Here is an 18,958-nt window from a genome sequence, read left to right as displayed (position 1 = left end):
TTCCCACAATTTAATAATTGTAATATGGATTTGTTAATTTTTTTGAGAGAAAGTATATTTTTTTTAATTCATTTATGAATGGTAATATCATACTCGTATAATTATCGCTGTGTTGGTCGACCCTCCACCAGGTGGACTGACGTCATCAAGCGAATCGCAGGGATTCGCTGGATGCAGCTGGTTCAGGATCGTGATGTTTGGATGTCCCTACAAAAGGCCTATGTCCTGCAGAGGACGTCCATCGGTTGATCTTCATCATCATCATCATCATTGTCATCATCATCATTATCATCATCATCATCATCATCAACATCATCATCATCATTAACGACGACCTATTTTAAAGGTCTACGACAAGGCTCCTTTCCTCCTCATAGGAGAATAACACCAAATTCTCAACTCCGAGCTGAGAATTTAACTGAAAATTTCATAGAAGAAAGTAAAGCTGAGGATCTCATAGCCCATCCCAAGATTTTGTGACTGACGAGGCTTTCCTATGTACCTAACCAAAATATAATACTTACTTTCTATTCAAAATCATAGCCACAAGTGCTATTCAAAGTGGAATCGATGTGGTATAGCCGCTCCGTCAAACTTCTCAAATACTCAAAATTACCAGAATCAGTTATTATTAGACCGATTTACCAAACTTGGTCCAATATGTAAGCTGACGTATGCAGGCGTAATACATTGGCTCCGAAGGAGTAATTAAACTTTTCATCACAATTTGGGAACCAATTTTCGGTAGTTTGACAGAGTCAGCCGAACGGTCTGGAGGTAAGTTTGAAACAACGATCATTTGCTGGCTTGCTCGTTCCACTATTGTTATGTACGAATATGTCCAAACAAGAGGCTATTATAATCCAACTTTTAATTACATTTAGATTTCCTTTAACTGACCTTTCAAAATGTCATTTCGTAAAATAATATTGCTAACTTCAAAGATTTTGTACTATACATATGCCACTAACGCGTCGAAACTGAGGCGAACAAATTGTTTTAATTTCATTTAGTCGCATTGTAAACAACGAAAGTTATTTAAACAAATAATACCTCAATATTGTCTACAATGTTGATTTGTGAGTTTAGGAAGTGTAAAAATTTTATATGCCCATAAATGTATAATGTAAGTAAACACAAACTATCAGTGTAGTAGCTAAATTCGGATCACTTTTTGCGGTGATTATGTAGGCACGTAACATGTCTATGGTATAAAATATTGTTGGCTAACTTAATCTCAGCCTCATTTTTCCAATGGTTATCATATGTGGCTTTGGTTCAATCTTGTACTTTCTTTAACGATTTATAACTCGACAATGTGAGTTTCTAATTCGTCTCTATCTCTCTCTATTTATAGTATCATGTTAGACTGATAGAAATAAAAGACAAACTCGAGACTAATAATGTCGAGTTATAAAAACTCGACATTGTTAGTCTTGAAGTATCGTTACAGAATAGCGCTACAGGACGTGATTTAATTAACATTTTTTATAAAATTAGTTTTTATAACTCGATTTCGTGAGCTTAGAATTCGTATCTATCTCTTTCTACAGTACAACGTTAGGTAGGGGGAGAGGTGAGATAAAAACTCTAGACTCACAATGTCGAGTTATAAAAACATCGTTACAGAATAGTTGAAATTTGTCTCTATCTCTTTCTATAGATGGAGAAAGAGGTAAAATAAAAAAATCAAGTCTCACAATGTCGAGTTATAATCGTTACTGTGAGAATACGAGAATGACAATAATTGCAGGAATGATTCAAATAATCCTCATCATTTGCTGTTGACTGAATCTAATTAAAAGTCCGTCCATAGTAATTTCAATATTACATTCTGAACTGGCGTGGCGTAAATGTGTTTGGAACATGTATCAGGTACAAACTTCATTAAAATCTAATGATGTTATCATTTGAGCGTATAATCGGATGAAGCGTTGGAATCAATGATGATGACACAATAATTATTATAGCAGAAGAAATAATTTATAGAGACTAATTCTATAATATATATTTTACCAGCGGATTCACGGAATTCCGTCCGTGTAAAGGTAGGATTCCGATATTGGCGTCCGCGACTCGCGACTGCGACCTGCGACTGCGACAGGGTCGTCCGACCCACTGCTGACTTTTAATGCAGCACTAAACAAAAGTGGTCGCGCGACGCGGTATCGGGCTTTGTTACTGCAGCATATAAATTTAAACTAAGCAGTGGGTCGCACGGTCGCAGGTCGCGGTCGCCAAGAATGGAAGGCTACCTTTAACGTTACGATCCTTAACCACGACATCTATATTAAGTTAAAATATTTATGCATCACTGGCTACACGCACTCCTTTTAAAGACTTAATTAATCGTTATCAACCCATATTCGGCTTACTATTGAGCTCGAGTCTCTTCTCGGAATGAGAGGGGTTAGGTCAATAGTCCACCACGCTGGCCTAATGCAGATTGGCAGACTTCACACACGCAGAGAATTAAGAAAATTCTCTGGTATGCAGGTTTCCTCACGATGTTTTCCTTTAACGTTTGAGACACGTGATATTTAATTTCATAAAATGCACACAACTGAAAAGTTGGAGGTGTATGCCCCGAACCGGATTCCAACCCACCTTCCCTATGCCCCCGGAATCGGAGGCAGAGGTCATTAATGTAATAATTATTAACAAACGTAAATACGAAAAATTCTTAGTTATAACGCAACACCCATAAATAAATACAACAATTTTGAATACCGCAAACAATTTCATAATGAGTACAAAGTACGAAGAAAAATTTACTAAGTGACAGTAGATTGCTGTTATAAACGCTCCATAATATATGCACACTTGCAAGTGAAAATTTTCAGTAAGTATGTAAACTATATGAAAATATTCAGTGCAATATCTAAAGTGTTCATCAAGACATTCACGATAGCAAGGCATTACACCACGAATCACGTCGTATGAAACTACCTCGCATTCTGGGGCATGCCTGTAATGTATTATGCCACTGTATACTTGATGTCTTCGTGAATGTAGGTAATATAAAAATATTTGGAGTAACATCCACTGTGATCTTTACTCTACAAGAATGTAATAGCTAAACTATTTAAAACTCTTCTTCGGTAAACGGAGTTATAGTGATCTTTTACCGTTTAATGTCCAAAGAATATTGACGTTCAAAGAATAAACAATATATTTTAATATGTAGCTCTAGAGCCTAAATTTTATGTTTTATTTTTTATTTTTATTCTTTACAAATTAGCCCTTTACTACAATCTCACCTGATGGTAAGTGATGTGATGTGATGATGCAATCTAAGATGGAAGCGGGCTAACTTGTTAGGAGTAGGATGAAAATCCATACCCCTTTCGGTTTCTACACGCCATCGTACCTAAATCGTCTTTGCCGGGTGGTAACTAGCTACGGCCGAAGCCTTCCATCATCTACTATTACTACCAAATAGTAGTAATAGTGGTAATAGTGGTAGGTATATCGGTTAATATTTAGTAGGTGGAATTGATTCTAATTCAGCTTTCTACATTTGACCTTCACATACGTATTAACAGGGTTAGTAAACAGTAAATATGCCAGTTTCCCTATTTTATAAAGAATGAGAACTATCCCGGTAAAGTTAATAGTTATGAAAAAATATTAAGATTAATAAATTGTTTTCCAAAGAAAGAAACTTTTAGGTATTTCGATGTTTTTGTGTGATAATCGAAATATTTTAATTGGTATTCATAATGACAATCAGCCTAGGTTATATAAGATTATACATAGTTAAAACATAGAGAAAGTTATGTATAAAAAACGTTATTCGAGTGGGGTCAAGAAAGGTTCACTTCTCAGATGCTTCATTGTTGGTCTAACTTTAATAATTACCAACATCTCCATTCAAAATGTGCAATGAGAAAAGTTTTGTCATCATAAAATTCAGCTATTTATCTTTGCCGCATTCTATTTTATTTTGTAAGGCAACACAAAAATTGTATTTTAGATACTACAATTCATAGCCAAGTAAACAAGATTCAAATCGAATTGAAAGAAGAAGCAAGACTTACAAGACTCACTATAATACTATAAACAGGACATAAGTAACATTCAACAACAATCCTTGTACGTAGCACAAAAGAGAATGAATGCATATTGCATATTAAATGATTATGAAACACGGCTAAAACTCACGTGATATTACGTCGGAGTATGCCCGACTAGTTTCGAACCCATACGGGGCCCTTAGTCATGAGCTGGTTCTTGCATCGCGGCACGATCCAAACTGCGAAGCGGCTGCGCGACGCGCTGCTGCACGCATTGCGCGCGCGGAGAGGGGTTGAGTGGTGGGGAGTGAAGGTTCCGTTACACTCTCCGACGGTTCATTAATGTCATCTTCATTAGACTCGTCTTCTTGTAAGCAAACCGAACTAATGCTATCTTGTTCCAAGTTTGTTGTATGTGACAATGAAAGAAATAGCGGTTTCCACGCTGTGGGCAGCAACCATCCATGATCCCGATTAAAATTCGGGTGACGACTAATTTCTATCGCTTCACGTATCTTACGAGGTACTAGAAACTTTTCCCTTGACAATACAGAAGCCTTATCAAAACGGATATAATGAGTCGTACCCGAAGCTAGAACATGCTCGGCTATTGCTGAACCGTCCGTGTCCACATTCTTCATGCTCCGTATGTGTTCTTTTATTCTTGTGGTGATGTTACGGCGAGTCTCACCGATGTATGATCTACCACAGTCACAGTCGGGCATACTCCGACGTAATATCACGTGAGTTTTAGCCGTGTTTCATAATCATTTAATATGAATAACACTCACGATAGTTTAAACTCTAAAATGCATATTGCAAATATTTTACTTATATAAATATATGAAACAAGAGAAAGGAATAATAGGATCTGCTCTAAACAATGTTATTGAATATAATAATAATTGTAACATACGAGTACATTGTTTATTCATGCGATGGCCAAGTCAATCTTTTTTTTTTAAATATAAAAAAAAATAATATTGATATGGTCACTGTAAGATGTTGTTAGGTTAGCTAATTACGTAATAACTTGATACAGAAGATCCTAATTACAGACAGAATAAGGTAATCGACTTGGTATTACATGGATCTCACAACTTTTTGCGGTAGAATAACTGATTTCGAGAATTGCTACATTTTACAAGTGTTGTTTTTTATGGTATGATATTTACAGTAATAATTTTATAAATCGAATAAAGTATGTACGAGTAATAAAACAATGAATAACTAATAAAAAACTGTTCGTAGTAGTAGGGGAGCCGAAGCGGGGGTTTTTGCAGATATTCGAGCGTGGCAATTGAACTTAAGAGACTATAACTTACACGTTGTTGAGTACCTCCACCATAATATTGTGGGTACGTTTAGGCAACCAAAATAAAATTACTCATCCAGCACGTCTGTTAAGGATAAAGTAGATTAGTTGATAGCTAAAAGGTGTGCATTTCGAAAATCCAAAGATTTGACCGTAACGTAATGAAATGGGAGGGATTTTCCAAATTTAAAAGTTACAAAATAAAACCCTTATGTTTCAGTATCCGAGCCACAAGCGTGGTTAATTTTTTACTTATTTTCAAGAAAATCAAAAATAATCGCTAATATTTTCTAATAATTCCAGTAATCAAAATTGCCTTTAAAGTCTGCAGTTTCCGCTGAAAGCATAAAGTATATAATAATAATAAGTATATATTTGGTAAATTAGATGATAGGAAATAGAAATGGCTATTTCCTATCATCTAATTTACCAAATGTAGTCAATCCACGTGACGCTTTAATAACTGCAAACTTAGAATCCCGGCCTCCCCTACTATAGAACTTTATGGAAAATAAATCTTGCCGTTGGACGCTCGCTTACCAAACAATAATCGTGCTGTCAGCTTTGACGGGTGATATCTAGATTTACCACGTTTATACAGTGTCGAATGGGGACAGGAAGCCTTTGCAAGTCACCTATAAAGACCTGTGACAGCTGGGCGATAAGTAGCTTGTTGAACATAAAGGACACCCACTGAGAGTCGCTTGTCGGCATTGTAGAGGCAGAAAACCGATATAAATACAGCCGTACGTAATGTTGTATTTTAAAGTAACATAAACTAGTATAAAAAAGCATCTTCGTATTTTTATATTGAAAAATATTGAGATTTATTACGAGAATATCGTTTTGCAACTAAAAAGAGAAATTTAGTTTAAAGAAAATGGTTTGTTTTATATAGACGGCCGCGTGGCGCAGTGATTAGTGACCCTGCTTGCTGCATTTCTTCCACGGCCGTGGGTTCGATTTCCACAACTGGAAAATATTTGTGATGAACATGGATTTGTTCCATAATATCAACTGTCTTAGAACACAAAACATAAGCTGCTCTGTATGCTTACTTTGGGGCTAGATAGTGATGTGTATTGTTTAAGTATATTTATATTTATTTATTACTTAATATAGGTCAGATCACTTATGAATATTTTGAACAATTTTCTTTTCAAATTTAGTTTTTATGGATGGTGCGTCTTTTGAATTGTATGTAATTTGTAGAAACCAGTGCAGTGCAGTGTTTCTAGTGTTACAAGTGCATATAGGACCAATATGTGGACAAACGTGGTAGCCCAGTGGATGGATATGACCTCTGCCTCCAATTCCGGAGGGTGTGGGTTTGAATCCGGTCCGGGGCATGCACCTCCAACTTTTCAGTTGTGTGGATTTTAAGAAATTAAATATCACGTGTCTCAAACGGTGAAGGAAAACATGGAGAGGAAACCTGCACGCCAGGGAATTTCTTAATTCTATGCGTGTGTGAAGTCTGCCAATCCGCATTGGGCCAGCGTGGTGGACTATTGGCCTAACCCCTCTCATTCTGAGAGGAGACTCGAGCTCAGCAGTGAGCCGTATATGGATTGATAACGACGACGACAATAGCACCAGATTATAATATGCGGCGGTAATCACTTAACATCATCAGGAGACCTCCTGCATGCTCATTTGCCCCCTAATATCATCATCATCATCATCATCATATCAGCCGATGGACGTCCACTGCAGGACATAGGCCTTTTGTAGAGACTTCCAAACATCACGATACTGAGCCACCTGCATCCAGCGAATCCCTGCGACTCGCTTGATGTCGTCAGTCCACCTGGTGGGGGGTCGGCCAACACTGCGCTTACTAGTGCGGGGTCGCCATTCCAGCACTTTGGGACCCCAACGTCCATCGGCTCTTCATCGGCCCCCTAATATAGCTATAGTATATAGCTATAATACCAAAAGTAACGAAATATACTCAGAGGCACAATTATCCACCCACTTTAATATATTCGCGTCATACTATAGAGGGCGTATTATTGTGCCTCTGTGTATATATGAGCATCACATCACAAATTAAAGCAAAATTTATTTCCGGTTAGAATGCTTTCATATTTATTTCAAACATGAACAAATGTGGCCACACTTGACCGAAATATATTCAGAGATTCAGAGGAAATAAGTTGTCAGAGACGTGCTAATAATTGCGCTGTCAGCAAGTGGGACATTTGGAAGCTTTTAGTAGTCAGAATACTTATAGTATCTTAATCCTTCCATATTTAGCCATAGATTCGGTTTTTTTAGTTTGAAATTATCTATAAGTATGTATATTTGTACTCTAAAATTCTATTAGTAGAAATCGTAATGCTCCGATATTGCTAGATCAAGATATATTACCTAATTAGCTGACGCCACGCGGTTTTATCTCTTTTACTATCGAGGTATAAAATACTCTTAAAAAAATTACATAGTAAAGGAAAACAATTTCAAATTAAAATAATTAATTAAACTTACAAGTATTGACATGCTATCGGGATAAGATAGGTACAGGGGCAATATACTTATTAGTAATAAGTAATTTACAATTAATATGGTAGTGCTTTCCGAAGAAAAAGCCTAAGAAAAGCAGTCAACCAACAAAAGTCACTCAAGGCACATGTAACTTTAATTACAAAACACCGGCATAGCATGTGCAAAAGCACGCTTTAAGTATTGCTAAGCGCTAAACCGCTTTGTCTGTGTTCTGTGATGGACGTATTTGTAAATAATATGCTAGCTATCAGTTAGACAGTTGGCCTGATGTCTGATACTAGTATCGAATGGGGACAGGAAGCCTTTACAAATCAGCTAGAAAGGCTGACAGAGGGATAGCTACACAACGACCATTTACGGAGGCACTTGTCAACTGTGGAGATGATGTGCCGATAAAATGGAACCTATTATTGAGTATATTCAGTGACGTAGAAGGGTATACACGGCTTGTGTGTGATGTCCAATGGAAATACTAGCTTACCGTAAAGTTATTTTGATTTCTAGGTATGAATGGAATAACGGATTTGTGATGCTGAAAATACATTCAAACATTTATGTTTTATATTTGGGGTGAATGGATTGTGATACTGAATGGAAATACACATATGTATATTTGTATTACATTTTTGTTTAGCTATGAAGTTAAATATTTTATTTATCAGTTATCACCATTACTTTGTTATAGTTTTGAAGATCATTAGATATTGTTCAATTTAAAAATACACATTTCGGATCTGTTAATAAAAATAATGTTTTTATTAAATAGTTATAAAAAAGAAATAGTTGTTTTATTTAGTTGTATTTATAGTTATGAGTTACAGAACATTTATAAGCTTGTAGACCCAGTCAAACTTACACTAAAAGTTTCATTAACATTCAAAGCCATTCTGAAGTGATGCGCGTTAACAACGCATCACTTCAGAATGGCTGAAACATAAATAAAAATAATAATATAATAGTTAAAAAAAATTAAAAAACACGCTTTTAGCACGCACTAAAAATTACAAACGGAGTTTTTCCGTATTTCTGACAGCAATCCCTTTCATTTGATGTCCATATCATGGGGGTGGATTTCAAACAGCTAGTTCGCCATCTTGGGGAGGCCGCCATAATGGATTGGATTGGACGTTTCTTAGCTAGTCATGTATTGTCATCAAAACTGTGAGCCTGAGCCTGTGCAAAATTTCATCCTAATCGAAGACCGGGACGTGGGCCAAATTAAGATTCCAAGTTTTTCTTACATACATAGTTAGTTACAAGTGAATAAGCGTGTTATTAAACTTTGGCAATAGTTCATTTAGTATTTGAGGTATATTGTCAATTCGAGCTCTCTTAACAAAATTATACAAAACAAAACTAGATTATTTTATAATTTTTACCAGATTAATTTAACAAAACAAAAGTCACCCGATAATTAATATAGGTAGGTAATTTGTACTAGCAATAGAATAATATTAGTAGGTACTAACGTCTTAAAAAGCTGTTATTAGTAAGAGTGGCAAGATAAATCAATGGATTTAATAAAACGCAATTCCATGGGTAATTGTTATGCAAATCCCCGGGCCCAGGATGATATTAAACATCTTTTAGGATCTAATAAATAAACATGAAGTGGTTGAGCTTGCGATGGATAACCAATTTTATTCGATACCTACAAAATGGGGTAATTTAGAAAGCTATCTAAGTTACCGGCCTTTGTTTATCCTTAAAGTATTTTTAAATAGGTAATACATATTATATTATGTTGGAGCATTATTATTTTATACTTTGTCTTCCCCGAGTAATAAATATTGATTGACTATTTGTCTAGCCTGTTTGCTAAAAATATAAATTATTACAATATTAAAGACAAACACGTAGTAGGGCATGCATAGAATATACTGAAGTGTGTCGGCTTGGGGTGCGATTCCGCTATTTTATACTCGTCGATGTAATATTCGCCTATAACAAGTTTTATTACAATTTGAGCTTTATTATGGGTTGCCAAAAATAAAATGTCACTAACAACGAACTTGCCATGGAAATCAGCGATGTCACATCGCTGTAACTTTACAGAATGCATTGGCTGCTGTCAATTTGAGGCTTAGGCTAAGGCGGATGCTGATACTCGTAATTTTATCGGTAGACCAAACACATCGGTGATGATTGGTGGCAGATATTAGAAGCTTGTTGGTAGAACTTCCTTATGTGAGCTCTGTCAGGAAGCTCTTTTTGTAAAATGGGTCTGAATGCAGGGGCTGCTGTCAACCTGAGGTTACCCAAGGCTGATGCAGGTATTAAGCCTCATGTCTGTCTAATGTCCCATGTAATCATGGTCGGCCAACACTGCGCTTACTAGTGCGGGGTCGCCATTCCAGCACTTTGGGACCCCAACGTCCATCGGCTCTTCATCGGCCCCCTAATATAGCTATAGTATATAGCTATAATACCAAAAGTAACGAAATATACTCAGAGGCACAATTATCCACCCACTTTAATATATTCGCGTCATACTATAGAGGGCGTATTATTGTGCCTCTGTGTATATATGAGCATCACATCACAAATTAAAGCAAAATTTATTTCCGGTTAGAATGCTTTCATATTTATTTCAAACATGAACAAATGTGGCCACACTTGACCGAAATATATTCAGAGATTCAGAGGAAATAAGTTGTCAGAGACGTGCTAATAATTGCGCTGTCAGCAAGTGGGACATTTGGAAGCTTTTAGTAGTCAGAATACTTATAGTATCTTAATCCTTCCATATTTAGCCATAGATTCGGTTTTTTTAGTTTGAAATTATCTATAAGTATGTATATTTGTACTCTAAAATTCTATTAGTAGAAATCGTAATGCTCCGATATTGCTAGATCAAGATATATTACCTAATTAGCTGACGCCACGCGGTTTTATCTCTTTTACTATCGAGGTATAAAATACTCTTAAAAAAATTACATAGTAAAGGAAAACAATTTCAAATTAAAATAATTAATTAAACTTACAAGTATTGACATGCTATCGGGATAAGATAGGTACAGGGGCAATATACTTATTAGTAATAAGTAATTTACAATTAATATGGTAGTGCTTTCCGAAGAAAAAGCCTAAGAAAAGCAGTCAACCAACAAAAGTCACTCAAGGCACATGTAACTTTAATTACAAAACACCGGCATAGCATGTGCAAAAGCACGCTTTAAGTATTGCTAAGCGCTAAACCGCTTTGTCTGTGTTCTGTGATGGACGTATTTGTAAATAATATGCTAGCTATCAGTTAGACAGTTGGCCTGATGTCTGATACTAGTATCGAATGGGGACAGGAAGCCTTTACAAATCAGCTAGAAAGGCTGACAGAGGGATAGCTACACAACGACCATTTACGGAGGCACTTGTCAACTGTGGAGATGATGTGCCGATAAAATGGAACCTATTATTGAGTATATTCAGTGACGTAGAAGGGTATACACGGCTTGTGTGTGATGTCCAATGGAAATACTAGCTTACCGTAAAGTTATTTTGATTTCTAGGTATGAATGGAATAACGGATTTGTGATGCTGAAAATACATTCAAACATTTATGTTTTATATTTGGGGTGAATGGATTGTGATACTGAATGGAAATACACATATGTATATTTGTATTACATTTTTGTTTAGCTATGAAGTTAAATATTTTATTTATCAGTTATCACCATTACTTTGTTATAGTTTTGAAGATCATTAGATATTGTTCAATTTAAAAATACACATTTCGGATCTGTTAATAAAAATAATGTTTTTATTAAATAGTTATAAAAAAGAAATAGTTGTTTTATTTAGTTGTATTTATAGTTATGAGTTACAGAACATTTATAAGCTTGTAGACCCAGTCAAACTTACACTAAAAGTTTCATTAACATTCAAAGCCATTCTGAAGTGATGCGCGTTAACAACGCATCACTTCAGAATGGCTGAAACATAAATAAAAATAATAATATAATAGTTAAAAAAAATTAAAAAACACGCTTTTAGCACGCACTAAAAATTACAAACGGAGTTTTTCCGTATTTCTGACAGCAATCCCTTTCATTTGATGTCCATATCATGGGGGTGGATTTCAAACAGCTAGTTCGCCATCTTGGGGAGGCCGCCATAATGGATTGGATTGGACGTTTCTTAGCTAGTCATGTATTGTCATCAAAACTGTGAGCCTGAGCCTGTGCAAAATTTCATCCTAATCGAAGACCGGGACGTGGGCCAAATTAAGATTCCAAGTTTTTCTTACATACATAGTTAGTTACAAGTGAATAAGCGTGTTATTAAACTTTGGCAATAGTTCATTTAGTATTTGAGGTATATTGTCAATTCGAGCTCTCTTAACAAAATTATACAAAACAAAACTAGATTATTTTATAATTTTTACCAGATTAATTTAACAAAACAAAAGTCACCCGATAATTAATATAGGTAGGTAATTTGTACTAGCAATAGAATAATATTAGTAGGTACTAACGTCTTAAAAAGCTGTTATTAGTAAGAGTGGCAAGATAAATCAATGGATTTAATAAAACGCAATTCCATGGGTAATTGTTATGCAAATCCCCGGGCCCAGGATGATATTAAACATCTTTTAGGATCTAATAAATAAACATGAAGTGGTTGAGCTTGCGATGGATAACCAATTTTATTCGATACCTACAAAATGGGGTAATTTAGAAAGCTATCTAAGTTACCGGCCTTTGTTTATCCTTAAAGTATTTTTAAATAGGTAATACATATTATATTATGTTGGAGCATTATTATTTTATACTTTGTCTTCCCCGAGTAATAAATATTGATTGACTATTTGTCTAGCCTGTTTGCTAAAAATATAAATTATTACAATATTAAAGACAAACACGTAGTAGGGCATGCATAGAATATACTGAAGTGTGTCGGCTTGGGGTGCGATTCCGCTATTTTATACTCGTCGATGTAATATTCGCCTATAACAAGTTTTATTACAATTTGAGCTTTATTATGGGTTGCCAAAAATAAAATGTCACTAACAACGAACTTGCCATGGAAATCAGCGATGTCACATCGCTGTAACTTTACAGAATGCATTGGCTGCTGTCAATTTGAGGCTTAGGCTAAGGCGGATGCTGATACTCGTAATTTTATCGGTAGACCAAACACATCGGTGATGATTGGTGGCAGATATTAGAAGCTTGTTGGTAGAACTTCCTTATGTGAGCTCTGTCAGGAAGCTCTTTTTGTAAAATGGGTCTGAATGCAGGGGCTGCTGTCAACCTGAGGTTACCCAAGGCTGATGCAGGTATTAAGCCTCATGTCTGTCTAATGTCCCATGTAATCTGAATTAAAAAAAAGCAAGCTAGTGTTTGTTTAGACACAGCATATTCTTGCTAAATAACTCATCATTATCAGCCTAGTTTAAGACCTTTCACCTTATAAGAGAGAGGAGTAGAATACAAAATGCGGCTTTATCCCTTAGAAGCGATGTACAGGCAACTTTACACTCTATAAACATAAAGCATAATAAAGAACAGTTACTAAAAAAAAATCTCCCAATTGATATTATTGAATCCATGAATTTTGATGCATATCCAATTTTATTTCGCAACGTCAATGTCAGTTTCTATAAAAATATTTTACCGTAGCAAATTGCTTAAAGTTCAAAGTAAGTTTGACCGCCACAGGCCACAGCTAGAAGTTTCTTACGATCACTTGACCGCCTTTAACTTTTAACTCGTTTTGTCAGGCACTCTGAACTATTTGTATTCATGATCCTATTTCTAAGTAAACACCGCCATCCTATTTTGTTAATGTAGTCACTAGAATGTTAATGTTTATATTTTTGTGTGTATGATTTGAAAAACAAAAATATATTATTAGATTATGATATACAACGCTGGTGTGTCAGAGTGACTTTACCCATCTGTTTAATAAAAATAAAAGTATCATAAAAAATTTAATACGAGTTAGTTGTCTAAACCCTGGTCATCAGCATTGGATTGGCGATTGTTGGCAGAAAGATAGCCAGGAATTGTCAACCAACAAAACGAATTCTAAATAAGTTTTTTAACACCTATTCGCAGTAAATTTTTCAACATAATAAATTAGATTTATACAATACTTTTCATCTATTAAACACTTTCGTGGACATCTAATTTGATTCCATTCGTGGAAGTCGTTTCGAGTTTACTACATGGCTGAAGTTATGAACAATTTATAATATTGGATTTATTTATTTGTAACTAACAGCGTTTTAACAAAATATGTACAAAAAATATAAAATAAACAATAATAAGGCCACATACAGTTACAAAGAAAGTTGGTTGCAATATTAAGTAGGTAGGTACCTATAACAAGTGAAAATGAAAAATAATTTTTAAAAGAAATGATTGTTAATAGAAAAATATTATTAAGTTAATCACCTATAAGAAAAATAGTACAAAATTTATTTAAAAATTCGCAAGTTGAATGTAAGTGTATGAGCGTAAGAGTGTGTGTGTAAGTCGATGTGTGCGTGTGTGTGCGTGTGTCTAAGAGCATGAGAAAGAAAATGGACGTGTGTGTAGGTGTGAGAATTGGTGCATAAATCAATTAAGTTTATTGAGTTTGGTATGTGTTTTTCTGATTGCGTTTTCAAAATGAAAAGTATTTCAAAATTTTCAATATAATAAAGAATTATTATATCAAACTTAAAGATGTTTTAAGTATGGTATACCTTAAATACCTAACCTAGACTCTCTTTGAAACATCACTTTCGGTGTCTTTTTCTTTTTATTAAAAGGATAATATTGCTGTACCAAATAATGCCAAGTATCTCCAAGCTATGCGTAAACAAAGCAATGAGGCATAATTTCGTACAATAAAGAGATGCTTTGAACGTAAGGTATCTCGTACAACAGGCAACAAAGATTATTTATTTCATCAACCTTGACAAGGTACAAATAAAGACTATATTGGTGTAGACCGGAGCAATGCTACTGACTGTACATTCCTCTAGGGGATAGAATATTTATTCTAGAGACGTCAACTCTGGACGTGCAATTATTGAGTAAATGTTTACTCATGGAAGGACTCCTCTGTGCCGGCAAAGAGTGCCCCTATTATTGAAAGCAACTAGTGCTTTTAGGATCCATTTGCAGTGAGTAAATGAATTTGATGATATTGTAATTACAGACTTAATGCTTTTACAAAAGCGTCTTAAGCAGACATTCGCGACATTTTTTAGAATTTTTAAAGGAACAATCACGTCATATCTGATTTTTAGCGTATTTTTGACTGTTTACAAAGCGGAAGTTTAAAAAAGATTTTCCGATTTCTGCTACATTTTTCATTGCTATACCGCATCTTTAGATGGTTGCCTGATTTAATATAGCTCATAGCCGCCTTAGATGAATTGACCATACCTAGGTACAATTCAAAAATATTTCTTAAATTCAAACTAGTAGTTCCTGAGATTAGAGCGTTTAACTAAATATTCAAACAAAATATTTTCTTAGATACCTGAACAGTCTCTATTATGGAAGCCATCTATCAGCTTTCAGCATCAATTTGCAGTGCGTAAATGAATTTAATGGGAGAGTAATCACTGATACATTGGTTTCACAGTGTCCTTTTGCCTCGGTACTAAGTGCTTCTATCAGTAAGTAGTCGCTTTCAGAATCAATTTGCTGTCAATGTGAATGAGTTAAATGGTAATTTAATTATTGAGCGTCTTAATGCATTCAAAGAGGAGAGACTTTTGTGCCTGTCTTAGGTAAGGCCTGTTAAGGCTGTCAAGATGATGATAGGAGGTAGCAATTGGTATAAAATTATTTTAAAATATTCTTAACATCAAATCGAAAACCTGAATCTTAACGTCTTATCATTTAACGTTAAATATACTTCCAACATGCATACCTGAAAATTTCCTTTATTTTCTACTCGTGTGAAGTTTGAGCCGTGATAGGCCAGTGGATATGACCTCTGCCTCCGATTCCGGAGGGTGTGGGTTAGAATCCGGTCCGGGGCATGCATCTCCAACTTTTCAGTTGTGTGAATTTTAAGAAATTAAATATCACGTGTCTCAAACGGTGAAGGAAAACATCGTGAGGAAACCTGCATACCAGAGAATTTTCTTAATTCTCTACGTGTGTGAAGTCTGCCAATCCGCATTTTGCCAGCGTGGTGGACTATTGGCCTAACTCCTCTCATTGTGAGAGGAGACTCGAGCTCAGCAGTGAGCCCAATAGGGGTTTATAAAGATGATGATGATGAACTTATTGATATATGCAGTATAACCTATTTGGAGGATACAATTTGTTAACTTAAATTGCGTTATTTACAGCGAAATGCGATAAAACAGAATCAATACATGTGAGGCGTGAACTCATCGGTATGTCGTTGACGCGGACGCCGGGATAATCTCATTGAAAGATTTGATTTTCCGCTAAATTTGATAAAAGTAATGAAACACTCCCTCGGGTGCGAACCCAGCGATAGATTGGAATGTGGGGCACTGATTTTTTAAATCGCGGAAATAGGTTGAAGTGTTTAAGGTAATGTAATTTTATGTTACCGAACAAACTGGCTTATATCTTTATATGTAGGGTATCTTGTTGCTATTTATGTTTTGCAGGGTGCTATTTTTTTATCTTTTACAAGTTAGCCCTTGACGACGATATCACATCATCGGTAAAGTGATGATGCTATTTAAAATGGAAGCGGGCTAATTTGTTAAGAGGAGGATCAAAATTCCCAGGGGTCTACGGAAAACACGGCAGGGGTCTAGGTTGACGTGACATAAAAATGGGGGTTCACGATTCATATTAGCAAGAACTGGTCTACCAGAACCAGTTAAATTAGAAAGTGGTCTATGAGAAAAAAAAAATGAGAACCTCTAGTTTAGTCTGGTACAGGTACTTGCGTATCTTCGATAACAATGAAAAGTTTAAAGATTAATTTGAACCAACTTCAAAAGCACAAAAATGTTTCCACCTAACTAAAAATGTCTCGTTGCATGTTAGTCTGTCGGTCCAGGACCTGTAGCCATGTGGCACGTGGATTCTCTTTCTACAAACGTTAACGCTTCGAAAATTAAAACGCGAATGATAGATCCGATCGATAATTTGATCACGTGATCTGTTGATTGCAAATGTCATTCCCATACTTTCGAAGGGTTTTCGATTGTAGAAAGAGAATCGACGTGCCAGGCTACATTAACATCTGATTTTTACAAGAGTAACAATATACCTAATATCGTACTGAGCCTGCAAATGTGGTGGGATCCGCAGGGCAAGAAACCACAAAATTACTAACTGCACCTGAGAAGTAGTCAAAAGTAGAAAAATGCATGGTAACGACATTTGCTATCGACAGGTCACGTGATCAAGATCTGTCATTTCCATACATTTTTCTACTTTTCGAAGCGTTAACATTTGTAGAAAGAGAATAGGCGTGCCACATGGCTAACAGACCCTGGATCGACAGACTAAAATGCAACGAGACAGGGGGGTGCAAAATCACCAATTTTTCAACTTTTTAAAATTTGTTGGAGGAAAAAAAAGCTTAGAACATTAATTCATAGCCCAAATAGAACCCAAGACCTCCATACCTACCATACCACATAGCACTGCACCAAACAGGCACTAGCAATAGTTAGTAAAGTGACAAGTACAAACTCTTAATGAAAAATCTACATATCATACTATCATTACATTTTGTATAGCGGTAGGATTTAAGAGTACATTCAAAATTTAGTCTATGAATTTTCAGTTAAATTTTTATCCAGGATTGAATGATTGCATGACATTTCTCACATTGATGCGCCGCCTGGGGGCAATCTAAACACAATGGGCGTTCACTGCATTCGTTGCAAATCAAAACTAAAAGTTGTACGTAATATACTATTTTGTTTATATATCCTGCATGATACGGATGGACACAATGTACCTACTGCAACTTGGAAAAGTAGATAATAACTGGCAACACTGACGAAAAACGAGGATCCGTTTACCAACAATTTGGGCTGAACGGTGAGCCTAAGGTACGCACTACGATCTATCTAGAAGACTGAAAGACAAATTAAACCAATAGCGGTAGAGTCGAAAATATCGCTATCGCTATCATTATCGTTCGCTCTTTTTATTTAAATCGTTACTGAAAAAAACAACATGAAAGAAAAATATAATGCCTGAAACAATGATAATTTTATACTATAGATCGGTTACGACGATATTTTGGTATTATTTGTTTAAATAACGTTCGTTGTTGACCACAACTAACATTGAGATGTGGAAATTTCCTCTTTTGAGCGCCTCAATTCTCATGACCTAGTAACACATCTAACAGTATTTAACATAATTGGGTCTGATAAACAAATCTTTATGATAGGTAGGTACGTCTTGAATTAATAGATCACTTGGCCCCTCCTTCAAAGTCATCAATAGGTAGAAAATATTATAATGTAATTTTTCCCTTTTTAATTACGAGGTACATTAATGTTTTAAAGTCGGTTGCATTTTTTATTACAATTTAAGTATTAAATAGTAAAATAATATTTTTCACTTGTATATTTTTGGATTTTCCTGCCATCTGTATTCGAATTATCGGTTTGGCACATTCAACCGCAGAATATAAAATATTTGACGATGTGATATTTATAAAAAAAAAACGCATTAATTAATTCAGTAATTCAGTTACATCGTTATTTTAACGCTAATTAAACTGGCTGCGGTTTTTTCGCTATACAGCCTTGTTGGAACGAGTATGCGAATATGAAAAATACTCGACGTGGGTACTCGTAGTACGTACAAACTGCGTGGGTATATTTTTTTTACTTTGCTGTTATATGCGCTAGAGGGATTTTGGAAACTTTTATTTAGGTTTACTGCCCATGCCCATGACATGGTTTAGTCGTGTGAAAAACGATCTGCAATGGTTATTTATATTACGAAGCTATACAAATATTGTTGTTCAATAAAATAAATTGGATTTACAAATTATATTATATAGATAAGTACATAAAATATCTGTATGTGTATGTATGTGTTCATAATGTAAATTACCATAATATTAATATAAAAAAGAAGATAAATGCCGTATCATTTGTTTATTAAGGGTTAGGGAAAGGGTTGGGATAGGGTAGGGGTAGTGTAGGAGTGGGGTAGTT

General features: G+C 35.3%; 1 protein-coding gene and 1 long non-coding RNA gene across 2 annotated transcripts in view; one reads left to right on the top strand and one right to left on the bottom strand.

Annotated features, from left to right (window-relative positions):
* LOC112051672 (poly(rC)-binding protein 3) overlaps positions 1 to 18,958 on the bottom strand; it is a 326,225-nt gene that overhangs the window by 87,642 nt on the left and 219,625 nt on the right. The gene's annotated exons all lie outside the window — the stretch shown is intronic.
* On the top strand, positions 14,511 to 17,959 carry LOC128198611 (uncharacterized). Its single transcript, XR_008251343.1, has 3 exons — positions 14,511 to 14,950; positions 16,136 to 16,346; positions 17,563 to 17,959. It is a non-coding gene; the product is annotated as an uncharacterized LOC128198611 (long non-coding RNA).

This window comes from Bicyclus anynana, chromosome 12 (assembly GCF_947172395.1).
Source record: "Bicyclus anynana chromosome 12, ilBicAnyn1.1, whole genome shotgun sequence".
Lineage (NCBI taxonomy): Eukaryota > Metazoa > Arthropoda > Insecta > Lepidoptera > Nymphalidae > Bicyclus > Bicyclus anynana.
Note: the sequence above shows the minus strand (reverse complement) of the source record. Positions and strands in the feature narration are given on the sequence as shown.